General features: G+C 48.3%; 1 protein-coding gene across 5 annotated transcripts in view; it reads left to right on the top strand.

The window, feature by feature from the left end:
* LOC143370487 (A-type potassium channel modulatory protein DPP6) overlaps nt 1–19,844 on the top strand; it is an 89,827-nt gene that overhangs the window by 42,676 nt on the left and 27,307 nt on the right. Inside the window, exon 2 of one of the 5 annotated variants that reach the window (XM_076815676.1) lies at nt 19,656–19,698. The exons of the other annotated variants lie outside the window; for them this stretch is intronic. The gene's annotated coding sequence lies outside the window, so the exon portion shown is untranslated. The remainder of the gene's footprint in view (nt 1–19,655; nt 19,699–19,844) is intronic. 5 annotated transcript variants of the gene reach the window in all.

Genomic DNA, 19,844 nt, shown 5'->3' with positions numbered 1-19,844 from the left:
GTTTCGTATAATGAAGTGCCATATCACTGGCGGGAAACGAACGAGCGCAAACAGATCGATGCATCGCACCCTACGCCGCGTTGACACTGCGGGAAAATTTGTTTGCAGCAGCGCTGCGAAATTTGATAATCGACGTTCCGAATATCCCTCAGAGTTAAAAGGATATCTCGAATTGAGAGGATCGTCTCGCTCCATCGGCAGTTCCAAGATCAGCACTGAGTAGCAAATTATAGGCGGACGAGTGCGATTTAATTTGGAGAATCGAGGAGGCGAGGGAGTAGCTGGGGAGTGTCTGCCAGGGAAGTATCGAGAGTCCCGTGGCTTCGAGTGCGCGATGCATCGTAATGAAGCGTCGTATCGATGACAAAAGGGCATCCACGGGGGAGGAAACAGGGGATAGTATCTGGCGCGTGGATTCGAGCACGGTCGAGCACAGTCGAGCACGTGATTAATTGCTCGATTCACTCGAAACGCTGACTAAAGGGCTGCGCGGCATCAGCCAATGACGGCCTGGCCACGATATTAATAACGAGCCGCGCGAAAGGAGGCCTTCGAGGAGGCTTCCGCCTTCTTGGCGGCCTGTCATCCGTCAACGAAAGGTGTCAGCGATTTCCTACGGGGGGGTAACGAGAGCTAACGCTGCCTTTCTTCCTGTTACACGAGAAGATTCTGTCCGATGAAATGTACGGGCTGATCCATTTTAGCGGGGGAACGGATTTATCTTGAAAACATTTCACTGTCGTTGGCAAGACAGTTTCTTGACTAAGATAGAGGGATACCGGACTTTCTTCGCTCTAAAATGTTCCGCGCCTCTTAGAAATGCTTCTAAACACCGAATCTGAAATTGCTCCACTGTCTCCCCTTCTTCGCCTACCGAAATTCCTGAAAAATCACCAGGGACACGAAACACCTACCCCCAGAAGTTCCAAGACTGCTGACGTCGCGTCGATTCCACGTGCACCGAGGACGGCTGAAAAGGAGGAATTGTCCGCTCGAGCGGCCGTGGAAACGGCATTCAGGGAAGCCGCTTATGTCTCGCGAGCAGCGCGCAAGAATCGACTGTTCCCGGGGCAAGGGAAAAGGCTGGCGAGACGCAGCAAAAGAGGCGAGCAGGGAGAAGGTGATGGAAGTCGAGTGGAACACATGCTTTCATGCGGAGTCTCGTCGTTCTGTTTTTGTCCGGCCTGTCTAGCGGAGAATGCGCCGCGGTGGAAAGAAAAAAAAAAGGCGACCGATACAGCCACGTCGAAAACGCAGCAACGGGGACTCAGCAGTCTGCGTTCATTTCACCGGGAATTTCCCTGGGAGCCCGACGAGTCTCCCGGATATACGTGCTTTCAGATAATTTAGCATTCTGCGGCCGGGGAGTATTAAACCCTGGTTTGCCTTATTACAACAGGAGGTGGCTCACTTTTTAAACAATCCCCCAACCGAAATCCTCCCGCGTGTCAGGGCCAAGGACGCCGCTTTGGGAGAATGCACGAATATCAGCGACCCTCGGCGCGCCACGGCCGCGATAACAAAGATTTTCAGCCGGTGGTTTTTACCCAGCGAAGTATTTGTTTCTGTCACCAGCAGCGCGGTGTCGACGAGGGGATTGGTTGCCAACTGAAAAACCCTTTTTATTCGAAGCCCCGGCATCGCTGGAGGCGCTCGTTCCGCGGCCAAGGGACTTGGCACGGCTTACCTCGCTCGCTGGAATTTCGGCGGGGCGCGGAAGAGGGACGGGGCCGGGGGAGAAAAAATTAACGGAGTTACAATCGCGCTGCTCTCGGCGGGGGCGTTGGAAGTTTCTCCATTATACTCGAAACCGCGATTGCCCTTCGCCTGGCTCAGACTCGGCGCGGTTTGTCGCCTAGTTTCGCGCCGTTCAGAAATTGACGAGGAAAATAGGTCGGGAAATAAGGTAACGCGATAACCGTTCGGTTCAGTGCACCGTTCTGTTCTGGATACTGCCTGCAGGTACAGTTTTATGCGTGTGCACTGCGCTGCATGGGAAACCTTGATCACCGTCGTAGGGAGTTTATTTCAATCGTCGCGCGGTAATTCCCTCCTTCCTGATATAAAGAATATTTTCATGAAACGAGTGGACGCAGTTCGGATTACTTTGCCACTTAGGAATCGTTGGGAAATACTCTGAGTCTAGTGGACGAGAGCCAGGAAAGTAGAAACTGCCCGTGCTGATCGGACCTGGATAAAGTTCGCAGCTACGCGTCCAAGGGTGAAATTCCCATAGGATTTTAAGCGAAGCCCGTCGACGAATTACATCGACGATGGTAGCCAGCCTTCATCACCATTCTCTCGCGCGAGACAGCCCCGCCGTTAGAATCGATTAGACCCAGCCATTCGACCCGATTTATCTACCACAATCTCCCGTGGATTTATTCCCGCGTCGTAGGCGTTTATATTCGCTTCAATATCCACCGCGGGCCCTCCGCGTTTGAAATTCTTCAAACAGCGATGCTCATAACTTAAAAGGTTCATTCCTTTCATTAGCAATCGCCGTATTTCCCCCTAGGCTTTCACTTAAAACGCATTCTGCCCCGACGCACGGTGTCACAGTTACGTGGGAGCAAATTAAATCCGGGAATGTACGAGATAGAGGAAGGTTGCGCTCAAGTTCCCTTCTTAATTGTCCTACTTCTCGCGATTAAGGGTTTTCTCGTCTGTTCGAGGACTTCCTCTGCACACATACAGCAAAATTACCTTGGAGAATCGTGACGGAATGTCTTCGAGCGAATCATTTGAAGCTCCGAATCGCTCCATGTCCAATATGAGATTCGCTTTAAGGGGACTAGGCAGTCGAAAAATTGATTTTTTATTGCATTCTCCGAAAGTACTATCTTTTCTCAGTAAAATGCCGTTTGATTTATAGTAAAATTCGCAAAATTGTAGATTTGGCAGCTAAAAACGTCAAGCGGCAACTTATAGCGTCGCCTTTTCCCAGAAACTTTAAATGCGTTTTTCTCGAATATTTTTTTCTCTTCATTTTTTTCCTGATTGCGAGCGAATTGAGGTTCAAATCGACTTGGAAAAAATTACAGGATGCGTAGAACATGTGTCATTTCGGCGCAAACCTCTGATATGGTCCGTAAAAATTCGAGATTTTCATAAAAAAAAATTAAGAAGTCACCGGATTTTTTTTATGAAAGTCTCGAATTTTTACGGACCATATCAGAGGTTTGCGCCGAAATGACACATGTTCTACGCATCCTGCAATTTTTTCCAAGTCGATCTGAACCTCAATTCGCTCGCAATCAGGAAAAAAATGAAGTATTTTACTATAAGGAAAAAAATAAGTATTTTACTATAAACCAAGCGGCATTTTATTGAGCAAAGATAGTACTTTCGGAAAATGCAATAAAAATCGATTTTTCGACTGCCTAGTCCCCTTAAAGAACGTCGTCCTACAAATCTTTCGCAGAGGACCTTTCTTTTTAATCGAACCAATGATTACTCAAAGGTACCTGGAAATATGCAGCAAGTCGCAAAGTACTTTCGCAACGTTTACTTAAATATTCGTCTAAAGAAATCGAAGCACCTGATGAACGAGTTCTTAAATCCCAAAAGAAAAAATTTCCTGCTCGGGATTCAAAAGATTTCGCGTTCAATATTTCCTTCCCCTGTGTAATATTCGAAGCTAATGATGCAGCGATTCTCTAATCTCTGGCCGAGTGTTACTAGGAATTGGACCGGGCCGCATGATCCTCGGCTGAACATCGCCCTCCACGCGCCATAAGTAACTCGATAAATCGAGTGCCTCTTGCTTCTTTCTTCCGTTCGAACGGAACTCCGAATATCGTGATGTCGATATCCGACGGCACGGGAAAGTCTCTTGGAACATTGCTGCGATATAAACGCAGGCCCGCTGCTCCGTATCGCGAAAAGGGATAGATCGAAATTCGAAATAGAGTATTACTGGCTTCCGTCTGCGACGCGGTGCTTCCGCCGTATCTCGTTCATCTCTGCATCTCGTCCTTCCTCTACCAGTTCCTTCAATCCGGCTTCTCTCGAGGCAGCGCGGGTCGCGCTGGTATCGATATGCTTTGCGAAAAGGAAGCTGGAAACTCTTCCCATTAAATCCGCTTTGAGAAAGTCCCGCGGACCAAGCGCTCTGCAACCGGTCCCGTTTTAATCGAGTGACTTTGCGGGGATACGGCACAGCGATATCATAGACCTTCGAGCTGGGCAAAATGCGGAATGTTGGGGGCACGAAAGGGTGCAAAGCCGGAAGCTTTTCGGAAAACCGTGGTACTTTCTGGTGAAAGCGGTAGAATATTCGCCTCGACAGTGGTAGATACTAACAACTCAAATGTTGCAAATAGTAGTTCATGGTTTAGGTAAGCCGATATAAACCTGCAATTCTGAAGCCCGGCCTCCGAGCTCCTCCAGCGACCCAGAAATTTCCCTCAACGATCAAACAATCAAGCTTTCTCATCTACCGTGCACAAAAAAAAAATAATACGTCCGCAGAGGGAGGAAAACGTTGGGTCGGGGCAAACTAAACGTTTCCAAGCCGCGCAATAATTATCCCCGCTTTGTTCGCGCCGGGAGTGGAGGAAAGACGCGAGGACGGCCCTCGTGAAAAAAAAAGTTCCTCCGGCGGAAGTCAATTGTCCCGCGGACGGGAAAAAATAAGATACGCGGAATATAAGGGGCCGACGAAAGTGGAGCACGTGTGCGCTGCCAGGGAGAACTTTCGCTCGTTGAAAGCTGGAGTGCGCGACGACGCGAAGTGGTCCTCGCAGGTCTCCTCCACGATTTCTTGGCTGGGCGGAAAATAGAGGAAGATCCTCGCCGGGAAGCGGGGCACGAAGGAGCGGCTCGGAGGATCCACGGGGCGAGGTGGCTTCTCAGACGAAGTCGATACATCACGGCAAGAAGCCCGTGTTTGTCCTAAGCGCGGTCTGTTTGCAGCGTCGCTCGATTCTCCGAACTTTTTCCCATCCGTTGCGTCGTATCGATCCGCGCCAACGGACAACGTCCCGTGAAATGGAAAGCCGTTCGAAGTTCGCGGGACGCTGCCTCGATCGGTGTTTGCGAAACAATTCTGAGAAGGGGCGAGCCGGAGGGCCCCTTCAGCTGCCACGCTTTTGCGGCTTCTGTGCCTTGGCGGCGGAAGGCTCGGGTGGATGTGAAGCAAGGAACTATGTTGGATGATAAGTGACGGCAATGGGAAATCGATGGGAATTCGGCAGAGTCCGGTTCTTCGATCGTTTGCCAAATTTTCAAATTACAGCAGACCTCGCTGACCTCGTTCCACTCGCAAGCGATACAGAAATTTCAGCTGGGAATCGCGGGGAGATACTAATTTCATACGGGACGGAACGTCGAGATAATGAGGTTAACGAAGTAGACGTCGCGATCGAGGGGAAATTAACGACCGAAGAACAACGATCGGCGGAAAGTTTTCTCATTTCTGCGTTCTCGCTTTTTGTTTCGCTGTCCAGTGGACGTCGAATGGCCCGAAAAGACAGAAATAGGAGGGGCTGGGCTGCGGGGGAGTATGGATCTCGGATGGCTCCTCTTGGCAGAGAGCCATTTCGCCCTCGAAAATCGAAGTAATGCCGTCTAGGATGCATCCATCCTACTTTCGCGTCTAAGCGAACGCAAACATCGTAAATACACGGGGCTGGGCCTCTAGAGGAATGCGCGTCCCTGGGGAATGGTGGGCCAGACGTGGCAGGAAATTGATGAAATATTGCGCGCTGCGCTACGATCCGCTGTAGACGTTATTCGATATCGAACAGAAACGGAGGAACTATCGGGCCGTCTGACTATTCGCGGACCCGACCACTTTTTCTCCTAAGCGCGCGTCGGACGGGAGTAGTGGCTTTCAGGCGCGAATACATTCGAGCTCCAGGTATCTATTAGTGTGGAATACACACACGACACAGTGTTGAATGTATCTATCGTATCAGTGATCTTCGATTTATGAAATTTGCGGCTTTATGACGTTGCACGTATCATGATTTGTACGCCCCTCGAAGCATTCCTGTAAACATTCGACGCGTACAATAGTAGATTCGTGTGATTTGTAGATGCGGAATCAGAATTCTCGTAATTTCTACAGTCCTCAAGGTGATTTCTTCGTTGCAACACGGTGTAATAAAGGAAGCTTTGCATATCGACTGCTAAAATATGAACACGCTGGGAGTTCAATAACGACGCACACCCCCGAGAATGGAGGATAACGTTAAACATGAAAAGCTGGACAAACATAGGTAGGTTTGTTTAGTTGCCTCGTTGCCGCTCTGCACGGTGAAAACGGTTAAAAAGCCTCTGTAAAACGGGCTGGTAACTTCATTCTCACCACCCCGCCGTCGCGTATAATCGAATTTCATCGATTTCATTTTATTAACCGGCATGCTGAAACGTGCTCGAGCGTATGGTAAAAACCAGGAAAACGTGAGCCGCATACCACTCGTCCTAAAAATATCGCCAAATATATCAGGCGAAATAAAAGTTTTCCCACTGCCTCGAAAGCCACCGTGCTCTTTTTGTCGAGCTTTGCGTGGAACGGTGAAAAAAAAAACAGGAAAGTTTGTCAACAGCAACGAGACTTTGAGGGACACCCGGTGTGTACATTGAATATGCTTTTACATGAAAACGGAATGAAAAGGTTCAACGACGCGGCGCGTTGCTGGAAAATATTTGTAAACATCCACGAGAGAATTTCGTGGACGGGGACAATCGGGGGGCCTGTTAAAATGGAGGGAATTCGCGGAGCATCGGAGCGGCGGGTATCGATAATCGCGGAGTGCATTATATCGCCAGGAAACATTCACGGTTCCCGTCGCCGCTGGCGATCGTAATTGTCGCTGTGTAGGTAATTAATTTCGCGGAGCGTGAACGGCTCCGAAATTTTATCGCTTTGAAAACATTTCGCGACGCGCGATCCACCACCCTTCTACTACGGCAACACTTGGTTAATGGGTTGATAACACCCTACGTGCGCGTGTTTCTCTCGACCCCCGTGTTTTTTCGTAAATTCATTCTCTTGTTCGCGTGCTTTCGTTTGAGCACGATCGGCGAGGGACGAAATCAGTTTGGGGAAAGCACTTCTCTTCCAGCATCTAGAATAATCAAGATGCTTTGGAGTTTCGGTTGAAAATATAAGTATAATACAGCAGATAATCTACGAGACAAAGTTTCCCGGTAATTTGTGCGAAAGTTAGCCTGTAACTTATAAGCAGAAGTTAGCAAAAGTTAGGTTTCGCTAATAATGAGCTGTACTCTTTTTGCTTCGTCGGTGTATCGGGGATGGTTGTAGATATTTCTTTAATCAGTTTCTTAATTACCGGGATGCTTCCAATCTCCTGGTTTCAAAGATAAATGAAATACGCAACACCTGGTTCATTGTAAATTACACTTTTACACTGAGCTCCCACGTTACCCGATTCACTTTTATTTTATCAAACAGAATACCGTATCTTGATTCGACGTAAGGTGAATGTCCCAATTTCTGCTCATTTGGGAGATAACTCGTCATAAAGAAGGTGTACAAAATTTGTTTGCGATGAAAATTTGCAGAGTAATTGATTAATTCTTTAATAATACATCAACCAATTCAAACACTATTAGTAATTTGTAATTAAATATATAATGCTCTAAATGTCCGTATTTCTGCTCATGAAAAATAGCGATTTAGAATTATTTTCTTGCAAATATAGTAGAAACGTAATGCATATAATAATAAGAAAAATACAAAATGATGAGAAATGGGGACATAAGCAGAAATTGGGACATTCACCTTATCCCGTTTACTTTCAAATTTAGCCTCCCCCCATTGAAAGTAGTTATATCTAGAAAATATAACACTGTATTTACCATCGGCCATTCAGATAACCGCCATTGTACCCTGCCGCGATGAAACTCCACCGCCGCCGTATTCATTCATCGAGCTCGAAGCCCCAAACAATGCCATCGCTGGATCCGATCGACGTCGGCTTTCCGGGCAGCGAATCGCCCCGAAACTATCCACGAATTCGTCAAGTCACTGGACGTCTCCATGCCGGGCCCCTATTCAAACTGTTTTCGGGGGAACAAATTAATCTCGCGGAGACGTCGCGTCGATGGCTTAGGGGCGGCTGATGGAAGAACGCGCTCATCAATTGCTGTCGCGCGGAACTGTAGCCCGTTCGAAGGATAATTCAGAAACCCAGCGCGTGGATAATCGTACAACTAGATACTCCACGCGACTTTTATCACAGCAGATTCTGCAACTACAGTGTCGAGAGTTCGAGGATAAATCTGTGCCTCTACTTGCGTCGATTATTTACAGGAATATATAAAACTACCATTATTAAATTTTCTTCCGATCAAAAATGCTGTTGCTATTGATATTAATATAATAATTACTCCTATAATTCATACTGGAGTTGATTTAAATGAACGATAATAAATTGCTCGTCCTACATGTAAATATAAGGCGATAAATTATAATGATGCTCCATTTATGTGAATTTTATTAGAACTATAATTTTATTCACCCCCACATCTTTAATTCCACGTTTTCTCGCCCAACATTCGAATTCACAGGGCAAGAACATCTTGTCTACGGAAAGATAAACGCGGTACAGACGCCGCCAGGGGTGGACCGAGAAAATATTTCTGTCGGCCGGCGTTCCGTTAATTTACGGGCGTCGTAAGCAGCAAACGAAATTATTATCCGCGTCACGGCACGCTGGGCGCGTCTATAGGAGGGCCAAGGGAAAGCGGACGCGTTTACACGCGGCGCCGAATCAAAGTGGAACAACGCGTTGGCTCGTAAGCAGTATGATTAATTTCCTGCAGGAAGGATTCGTTCGAAAAAGGGTAGAAATCCCTGGCGCGTCTCATTATTTGCTCCTCTATCATTCCTCGCGCCTCCCTCGTTTCTTTTACTCCTAGTTTCTTTCAGATTCGCTGTAACTCCTTGTCTTAGTTGAATGGAAAAAGTTGCTAGAATAGAAGACGTTCAATTCACCCGGATCAACAAAGTTCTCGCTTCGGGATGACCAGCGTACACTTGCTAGTGCTAGCGGTTTTCAGCGAAAAAATTCCTGCCTGCATCTCGCGTTCAATGCACCCTTAGATTTCTACGTTCTCAAGCTTCAGTTCCCCTTTTTTTCCCACGTGCCTCTGTGGTCCCCGGTTTTTTGCGAAAGCAAAGGAGTTTCATGGACGCACCGTTTCGAGGTAAAAGCAGAGTCGAGGGAAGGTTTTTTGCCCCGACGATCTCGCTAGATTTCTGCGATACACGACTTTCTTCTTTCCCCGATGGTTGCAAGAAGCTGAGTTATCGCGGTGGCTTTCGCCGTCTGTGCCAAAATTCCGGCAACTTTGCGACAATCAGGGGCTAAGCTCTTGAGCCGCGACTCGTTTCTACGCTCTTGGTAAGCTTGAATTAATTCGAACGGGCAATTACACAAATTTCATGCATTGCTTCAGCAGAAATGCAAGGGATCAAAGGTAGACAGACATTTCACCAAGGAAAAGGCTGTTTCGTGCGCCGGTACATTTCCTGTCTCCGATTCCCGTGAACCGTGAAATCGTTGTTTTGAAAGCTGGCCTGTTTTTTTATGACTTCACAGTCCCCGCTGTACCAAAAAACGACGCTTCTCGTCGACGAACCTGGCGGGAGCGCCGCTCAGCCGGTCGCTCAATCGTGTCCGCGTAATTATGACTTCTTAACCGGGCGAAATTTAATCCAAGAATGTGGAACGTGCGAAAGAGCGCTGGATTCGTTGGCGATGGAACGCAGGGAAGAGCGCAAATGCAGCCTCCGCCAGAAAAAGAGGACGGGCTGCAGTGGAATCCGTCGAATTCTCGTCTAACGAATTCGTCCTTTCTCCCAAACTCGATAACAGATTCTCAGCTGCAGCGAGGCAAATTTTTCGAGGCTCCGCGATGTATTCCCTCCTGCCTGGATGTTCATTCAGAGGCAGAGAGGAAGAAATTAGTTGGTAGAAAAGGAACAGTAGCGTGCTGGATGCTGATCGTGTAAACCGAGGCGAGCTGGGGAGGTTCGCGATGCAACAAAGCCGTTCTTACTGCGCGCAGAAAGGATTTCCACGGCTTTAAGGAACAAAGATGAACCTCTTCTGGCAGCGAAGATCGCGGATATCGGATTATATTCCTCTTTCGTAGCTCCCCGCTCAAAGAGGCAGGACAAACAATTGTATTCCTCATCGTTTACGTGGGAGCTATTGGTTCTCGTTGCTTTCGCAGCTTCTGCGGCGAACACCAGGGAAAATTGGAGGCTACGCTGATGCGTCCTGGGTGCTTTCGCCTGGTGCAAGGATCTTTTGTACGGAGAGTTTCCTCCGGCTCGCAATTTACAAAACTTCGTTCTTTTCCTTCCTTCCTGCGATCCTTTCAGCGCGTTAACAGTCATTTCTCACTGTCTGGGAAGAGTGTCGGCAATGAAAGTAGAGAAATCGGGCGACTATCCTCGGATTAGGATCGTCCGAATGGACTCAGCGTTTCAAGAGTTGCTTTTGAAGTTGCATCGCCAAAATTCGATTCGATACGTCAAACTGCCGCGGACCGAACGTTCCCCAAATCCAGCTCGCCCAAAATCTGATCCCCGTCTCGAGCAACGTGCCCCGTTTCCCTCTGTCGAGTTAATTCCCCGTGAATCCTGGATTCCCAGCCGTGGGTTCGCACAGTCTAATCGGTTTATTAATTCGCAAAGCTACCTGTTGTTCCGCCCGACAGCCATTCAGAGCCTCCCTGTCACGCGATCTCGTTAAAGAATTCGTTCCATTATTCCCTGCTCTGCTGTGAATTTCTCCCCGGTATCAAGGTACGTTCGCCTGTCGCGGGAATTTTAATAAGCAGCCGCCTTTTTCTCTGTGGAGAAGCTTTCGCGTCTGGCTCGGCTGGCTGGGGTTAATTAAACCACCCCCCATAAATTGCGCGGCTCTGCACCAATAAAGATGGGCAGGGGTGTGGAGGCGCGTGGGCGAGTGTAATATTCGCGGCGAAATCGGCGGAACTCGGAGAGAGTAAATTGCAGAAAGGCCTGGCAGATGTGGCTACTGTCTTAGAGAAATTTTGATCCCAGGAAAGCTTGGTTCTGACTAGTCGACTCGAATCTCAGGGAACTTTCCAGGCATACGAATCTTTGGTTCTTGGAGAATGTTACATTGCTCTGGAAGTCTATTAAGCATTTGTCTTGTTGTACTTATTGCTTTTCGTCTCCCGATGGCAGAAGCTGAGGTAAAGGGAAATCGAACGGCACCCGGTAATTTGTAATGAAAACCAATCCCAGCAACGACGGCATTAAGCTGGTCTTACGGTGCTAATGAAAATACAGGCTTTATGGATTAATTAAGTGCCACGACACCGGCCAGAGGCTGTATCTCCCCGCAGTAACGCGATTCTCCTCTGTCGGGTCTTCTCCATGCGAGTCGACCACCGGAGAGAGTGTCGCGTTTCCCACCCAGGACGCATTCGAATAATTCAGAGGCGATCGTATAACTTTTTCTCCGGCTGCGAGTCGGCCTGGGCTCACCTCTAACGATTTCGACAAAATTTGCCGTCCCACGGGTCAGGCACTGAAAATTTTTACGCGGCTCCGCGAAGAAGTTTGGTCGCGGGGTGAATGGCGCTTCTTCAACGGGGATAGGACGAGTGTCTGGATTTTGGTAACACTTTATGGTGGCGGAGCGCAGTTTTATTATGACCCCTAAAAGTTTCTGAGGTTGCGAGTTCTTACGACGGGGCATAAACTCGCGCCGCTTTATGATCGACCGTCTGGTCATCGATGGACACCCTCCCGAAGAGCCACTCGAGATGCTACAGTGCCCCTAAGAAATGGTGGCACGAGGCGAAACCGTTCGAGCGTGTTAACTAAATGAGAAACAAAGGAATATCTAAATATCCCAACTCATCCTGGAACGTACTGTGCTCCATCCCCTAATCACATCAACCCTCTAACTTCGTCGTTATCACAGACAACCCCGAAACACACCAAACATCAGGCCCGAAACCCAGCTTCCCCCAACCGTATAAAACATAGATTCCGTGGCAAAACAAATTCGTGGAACTTTCGGTTCCGGCCTACGCGTACCGCGGATTACAAACTCATACTTTATAGCGGGAAACTCGTACAACTCGCCCCCATCCCTCTCCCCCCCGCCTCGGCAGTGGAAGCTATCGACCGCATGACGTAAACTTTTCCAATCATTCTAGCGGCCTGCTTGTCGATACGAGCGGCCATCCACCGAATATTCCCGGCGAAACGACCGCGCGTTCAGGTGGCTAACGGAACACGCGCGCTCGTTTCCGGAAGCCGGGCAGTTAATGCCGCACTAAACGCGGGCACCGGGACAATGGCGTCGATTCGATTCGATTTGATTCGTAAAACTGCGACTGCTGACGCGACCATCGCCGTTACATCGCGTCCTGCTGGTTGGTGGAGCCGAGTACTGGGCGAGAGGGGGTTGTCGTGGGAAGGGTGCTGTTGCAGAACGATTTGCGAGGACGGGGCAAGCTTGGCGGCGCGACCGCGCATTCGTCATCGTTTTTTTATTGGTCATCTCCTTTCCGCGCCCGCGAACAAACAAGTTTGTTTTCAGTGGATGTCTCTGATGGGGCATTGATTAGGGCGAATAGAGGAGTAGTGAAAAGGCGATGGAAGCAGTTCACTCGGTGCCATTCGACAGTTATTTATGGCCCCGCTTGGATCCTCGAGTCGGGCCAATGAAGCGCAATTAAGTGTTCGCAATTCTCGCGGGCGAAGTAGCGCGAAGGTGGTAACGTTATTTGTCGGCGGTAGTAACGGAATTGCAGATCCGAACGGTCCTGACGAAGCGAGATTTAGTTTGTTTTAATTTAACGGGTGGCGACGCATCGATGGGAAAGACACGGATGTGTAACAAGCGAAAACAATTGCTCGCAAACAGTTTGCTTTGCCTCGCGGCCCGAATCCATTCCCTACCCCCTGGTTCAGCGGCGAGTAACCGGCGCGTAAACGACGAAACGAGCTCGCTGCGATGCTCGTGAAAACTTCCGGAGACTGGAACGACACCGTTTAGATCTATGCAGGCCAGCCCGTGCCCGCGGATGCCGAGTTACTGAAAGCTGTAATCGGCTTTTGTGCGCCTATAAAGTAGTTCTAACGTTCACTGAATGGCTCGATGGATCTTCACGAAATTACGAGGCTGGTCTCAAGCACCGTGTTTGTATATTATTTTACTGCGCCGAACGATCGAGCAAAGTACAGTCCGTCTTTAATTCTCGGAATAAGAATAGGGGGGGTTGAAGTATCCTGAAAGTATCTTTGAATTCGTTCACTGAGGTATGAAGCGAAAGTTTAGAGAGGCACTACTTGGGAAAGAATGCGGCAGACGAAGATACGAGGTTCGTCGTGTATTCCCCGGATAACGTAAATGTTCCATACGCATTTATTATCGAATTTCACGAGAAACATTACGGCGCGTCCCACGACGTGGCCGTGGTACACAGTCGAAGCAGGCGCCTTTAATATCCGCAATGCTAACCTCGCTTCCGGTTCTCGATATAACTCCTCGATACCGCGGAACGAGAGTGTATGCGGCGAATGCGATCGAGGCACGGGGGATATCGAGAAACGTACGCTATAAACAATGTTACTTACGGCTTCGTATCGTTACGTACACCGTCAAGTCTGAAAGCTACTTCAACCCCTTCTACACCACTTTTGAATAATTTTTTAGGGGAACTAGAAGCAAGACTCAATAATCCTGGCCGAAGGTCTTTGTGCTTTTGAACGTCTGCAGCAGAAACTTAGAAGCAACAAGAGGCCTTCGTGTAGGGAGCTGTTTAGATGACGAATGATCCGTGCTTAAAGATATATTATTTTTGGAAGATGCCTGCTACGATATTTATGGAAAAGAGACGCCAGGGGTTTCAGACGGCTGTTATTAAAGAATGAGCTACTGCAAAATTCACTCCCCTGGGGCATTATTTCCACGCGTGTGATATGTGCATTCGTATGTACGCGCACGGTTCCAAGGGGGCTGGACACGGGTCCGTTTCGGGGCTGGGAGTCACGGAATCGCAGTAATACGTATTCGAGGGTACGCGCGGCCGAATATATCGGCCGAAACGTGCCAGAAACGGAATTACCGTGAAATATACAGAGAACCTGGCAACCGTGCACGCGATATTCTTTCCACTGGCTATAAATCATTCGCGTCCGAAACGCGAATCGTCGCTGCGATAATATCGGGGCTCCTTTAACGTGGTTACAGCAACCGCATAACAGCTCGTGTCGCTGACAATCTCTACAGTGATTATCCGCCTTCCCTATCCGGAAAGTATAGCGAAAGTGAGTCGATACCTGCGACCAATCGTTGCACTTTTCCATATTTTTCACAGCTACAACGTTGGCGGGTGAAACCAGCATTTAGTTTAAATGGGGGACGATCGAATGAAAAATGGAGGCTGGAACTCATGCAAAACGGGCTGTTATTAATAATTACGAGCGGATTTCCGGATCCTGTTCGTCGAGCTGACGCGCTTTACGTTTCCCCGGGCCGCCTCGCAATTTTAAATTCATCCATAAACGCGCACGTTTTGCGACTGCCATTCTCGCAACGCTTTTGCGAAAAGAGATACAGTGGCGGACAAAGGAAAGTTTAAAAGGAAAATTATACCAGAAAGACCATGATTTGTACAAAACGAAACTTTATTTTAGAACGCTAATGATTTTTTTTATGAATATTTACATCTTATAAAGTAATGAAAACAAAAAAAAATACAGAAATTTTGATTCGTCAGACCATATAATACTTTTCCAAAATGATAAGGGCTTGTTAAAGTGCTGTTTAGCAAATAGCAGGCGTTTCTTTTGATTTCTAGCATTAATAAGGAGTTTCTTTTTCGCTGTATAATTGTTTAATCCGTTTTCATTCAACCTTCTTCTCGCGGTTCTTTCGTGTATATGAACAAGATTTAAATTTTCTTTCACGGCTCGAGCAGATATGGCGGGATTCTTTTTTACTTCCCGAATTATCATCTTATTATCTCTTGGCAATGTTTTCCGTGGTCTACCAGATTTGATTAAATTATAGACTGTTCCATATTTTTCTTATTTATCACAAATTTTTTAGCTCCCATCATCGAAATTTCATACCTTTTTGAAATGTCTTTAAATGTTAATCCATTTTTTCTATCTCTAACAATAAGGCGCCTAATATCGACGGATTTTCTATTATTTCCATTTATCTGTGTAATTAAGGATGCACAAGATTATTAAAATCAATACATACTCTAGTACTAATGTTACTAATATTCATGTGCACGGGTACCAACTTTAAACTTTCTTTTGTCCATCACTGTACATCGCGCTGAAGCTTTGTCTTCAAAAGGGTTTTGAAATAGCACTGTGTAGACAGATAGTAAATAACTGTTGGAAAAGGGTCTTCAGCAAGTTGCTCCAAGGGAAGTAAAAAATTTACGTTACTTTCCATTGAAGAGGCTGTTTGCACATTTTCGGATGTTCTTTTATTAATGTTAATTAAGGTGCAGCTGCAGTTGACTTGGGAATAACAATTTTTAATCCCGCATTGCTGTAATACGACTACGAGGAAAGGAAAAGCGCGTTGAATGTTGGTTCTCGCGGGCTGTAAGGGCCGTCTGACTATTGCGTGGCTCGTACTACTCGCGCCAAAGAATCCTCGATGCTCTCCAACGCATTCGAGCTCCCTGGCAGAATTCCCCCAACTTTTTCGATCGGTTCTGATCTCCCGAGCAATTATCGAACAGAAAACACTTGATCCTCGTCTGAAACGGAGAAAAGCCGAGGAAGATACATCGCAAGAAAAGCGTAATGAGCAAATTTGGCGTCGGTTGCTTGGCAAGTGAAAGAAGATGGACACAGAGCTTCTGCAAAGAACTTTTGCTGGCGAGCCAGGCGATCTATGCCTGGCGCTGTGTGAAAATTCGATTACCAGAAGAAGCTCGCGCTTTTTTGCCCCGCGTGTAAATGTTTTTACTCGGGGCGTTTAACGAACGGTGGCTGCAAGAACCGCGAGTCGGGGCTAAGATCTTGGATTAACAGATTCTGTCCTTCACTCAAAAAGGAACGGAAGAGCTGCGCCAGCAAAACATTCGTGGTCGAAATAATTCAAAACAAACGTCCCGATATTCTGAATTACCCAGCCTCGAATTTGACAAGTGGAAAATAAAAGCTTACAAAGCCTTCTAGTATAATTGCACAGTGTTCACGATTCTTCCCTCTACAGCGCATCCAAAACCCTATCGATCTCTTCCAATTGGAAATTCTAATCGAAACTCTAATCTCCGCGATCAGTCAAGCATCAAATTTCCGCGTGAAACGGGCTACGAATCCAAAGGGGGAGAGGGGCGAATTCTTCGAATCCAACGGTTCGAATGGTTTTACGCGCATACGTGAAATCCACCGCGCCCGCCATCGATCCGCATTCCGAATTCGGTTTTGTCGCTTCAGACGGGCTTGACAACTGCGGAGGATTAATCCAGTTAGCCTGGGCCACCGTGGACTGTGACTGATGAATGAAATCCGGGGTGGCCGACCTTATTTTGCGTCAGCCCTTGCCCCGCCGTTCAGACCGCCTGCATCCCCTTCGCAGCCACCTCCCCGCCCCTCCGAACTCCTCCCGGCCCTCTCCCAGCCGAAGCTCCGAGTCCACACAGTCTGCCGCACTACTGACGTAACACACCCCCTTCTGACGTCACGACCCGCGGGTAACGTGGTAACCCTTTCACGAGGACAACGTCCTCTTTCGCCAACCCCTACCTCGTGGCCCGCTCCGTTCCTCCCTCGACCACTTCCTCCGTTATTATTAATTGTTGGACACGCGGATAATTCTGGGCGCCGGTTACGTAATTCGTTGCCACGATTATTAAATTACGGCGACTCGTTTAATTCGCTTCATCCCCTTGGAGCTTCACTGCGCCATCGCATCTCTGCTCATTGCCGCTAATTCCATTGTTTTTAACGTGGATTATCTGGATGATTGGTAGCCGGGCCAATGGAATTAGGACTCCTTGCTGTAAGGGAGGACAGAGGATTTCATTGTCCAGTTTCGCGTGCCCCGTCCCTACGTTTGAGGACTAAAGCCCGATGGTATCACGGCTCGCTCGTTGTGTAAGGCGGAGATTGCGGACGGTACAGCGCGCGGACGCCGCGACAGGGAGCCGGTATTCGAAGCAAAGTTAAGGAAAAAAGGGCGGAACTTTAATTAAGGTTAATCCATCTTTCGAGTGGGCGGTGGGAAAGGGGAGGGCGGCCCTGTTCTCCGCGGACGTTGAAAACTTCAAAGTATCCCCACCCACTGCGCCAATCTCATCCACCTTTATCGACTTCCTGACGAACGAAAAAGAAGCCCGCGATGTAATTAAACGATTCCTTCGGGCAATAGCTTTCGGCCAACTGCCGGCTGCCTCATTATCTAACTTCCCCGCAAACGCAACCTCGCCCCGGCGTCCCTCGCGAGAGGACACTGGAAAGATGATGAAGCGATCCAGTCGCCGAAAGTGAGAAGGCTCGAGGACGATTTAATGGACGAGCCATCGGCGCTGCGATCGAGGATAACGTTGTTAAAAGTTGGACGGGCTTGGAGCTCGAATCGCTCGTCGATTTCATTGCTCGTCTTGCTAGAACGGTCTCGCGAGAATTTTTAGACAATGGGTTATCTGTAGGGCGAAGTTTCACGGTATTCTGTCGATTGAATGAAGATATAAGGGACAATGGAAAGGAGGAACTCGTGAATCAAGAGGCGTGACTCTGAAGTCTATGGAAACGAGGTCAGAAATTTAACTGTTATTCGCGGACGCGAATTCAAGACATTTCTAGTTCGAACGTTCGATTAGAAATGGGAGACCACAGATAACATAGGAGAAAGAAGCTAGCACGACCTACGCGTTTATCTTTACCACTTTGTCCCTTCGCGAATTCGCATCTCGAACGCAAGAGTTTATAGCGCCCATACGGCTGGAAATCTGAATGGATGGTTGAAGGGCCGCGATAGACAGAGCGCGTTAAATTTGCCCGAAGTCGCGAACACGAGGCAGCTGGAAAAACGAACCCGCTACACCGCGGTGACGGTCGAATTCAAACAGTAATTTCGCCTGCGTCGTAAAACGCCGGCCTATTGAAATCCACGGGCGAGATATCTCGCGTTTTTACGACGTCGTGTCACGTCGAGCCGGCCGGGAAGCTGAAATGATGCATGCGGCCGTACGTGAACTGTATCCTCGTGCAATTTCACTTTACGATCCGGCGATGCGCGGCACGATAGGATAGCGCCAACCGGATTGCAAAGTTCTTTATTTTACATAAAGCGCCGCCGTCGTATAACGCGATTACCTGAACTCGTTGGCTGACACTTTGTCGCCGAGGCGCGGGGCTCTGTGATAAGCCGGCGAAACTTGAAATCTCCTTACCGCGGGACGCGGTGAACTTGAGACGTCGCCCTGCTGTCGAACTTGAAACACGATATCGCCGTTTCGGTGGGTGGGACTTTAAAATCGAACCGGGGGCCGCGAAACGCGAGCGGAGCTAAGGCTCCCGCGGAGGTCAGCAGTGGCAGAAAAATTATTCAAATGTCGCGGAATCGCGGATGAATTGGAGATACTCGGATATTCAGCGGACCGAAGCGATACGGGAGCGCTGGATGCGACCGAGCAGGGAAGCGCGCCCAGGGAAATTCGCGGCGGCGGTTAAATCGCTCTTCCGCGACGCAGTTTTATAAATGCAATCGCGAGAATTTAAATTCGACGGGCGCGGGAGGCAATGGGAGAGGAGAAAGGAGACGCCAGGAGCCGCGGAAAGGCAGCGGCACCTACCCGGCCGTTTCCGTTCTCCATGCCGCTCGCGTTTCGCGCCCTTTGCATTCCTTTTACGTCCCATAAATTCCCGCTGACTGGATCGGTGGTTCGTTATCGCGATCTATGTTTCAGTCGCTTCCACGTTTAATAGTGTACCTAGCGAGCTCTGCGTCTTGCTGAATAAATACTCTTCCCGGCCGACGGCGGTACGTTGATCCATGGCCTTTCGGAGGAATCGGGTACGTTTCTTTGGTCAGGCTTCGGGATTGAATTACCGAGACGGGTACGATCGACGTTGGGAGCGTACAGAGCAGAAATCGGTCGATGCTGCATTTTGTTTGCATTTTATATACGCTCGCCTGCCTCCGTGCTAAAGATTTGAAATTTAAATAGAAAATAAACTAATGGCCTTCTGCGTGGGTCCCCGTGATGGGAATTTCGACTTTAATTAAATTATTCATGGAAGAAGGCGGACAACCTGAGCGGTTGTAATCCCCTTATTCGGGTTTAATTCCCCGAGGAATTCGTAATTATCCTTTGTTCGTCCCTTTCGGGGATGGTCTCGCGCTGCCCGCAAACTGAACGGGATTGTTAATGGTAATTATGGGAAACACATTATCAAGGGTTCAGTGACATTATCTAATTGCCTCGAAGATTCGTCCGAGCTTGGATATTTCCAAATTCGATCCGAGTCTTCCCGAGATTGTTAAGAGTAAATAACGGTACGTTCTCTGACATCGAGAAGAGTAACGATGATGAAAAGGACCGATGAGGCGTTCCATGCAAACTTCCATGGCATTTCATCAGAATCGCCCTTAACCTTTTCCCTCGGCAACGGGGCTCTAATAAGAAATCGATATTAATCGCTGCAGAAGTGGACCGTTCGATCAGTCCACCTGGAATCCAGACAATAAGGTTTGTTCGAAGCTACGATTCCCCATTAACCTGTTTCACTTACCTACCGCTGGAGGAAGTCAGATTGAATTTTCACCGTTCACCGCTATTCCTCGGGACTTGTGCAACTTGGAACTTTTTACCCAATCGAGACTGTTCTTCGATGC

Source organism: Andrena cerasifolii, chromosome 6, assembly GCF_050908995.1.
Source record: "Andrena cerasifolii isolate SP2316 chromosome 6, iyAndCera1_principal, whole genome shotgun sequence".
In the NCBI taxonomy this organism is placed as follows: Eukaryota; Metazoa; Arthropoda; class Insecta; order Hymenoptera; family Andrenidae; genus Andrena; species Andrena cerasifolii.
Note: the sequence above shows the minus strand (reverse complement) of the source record. Positions and strands in the feature narration are given on the sequence as shown.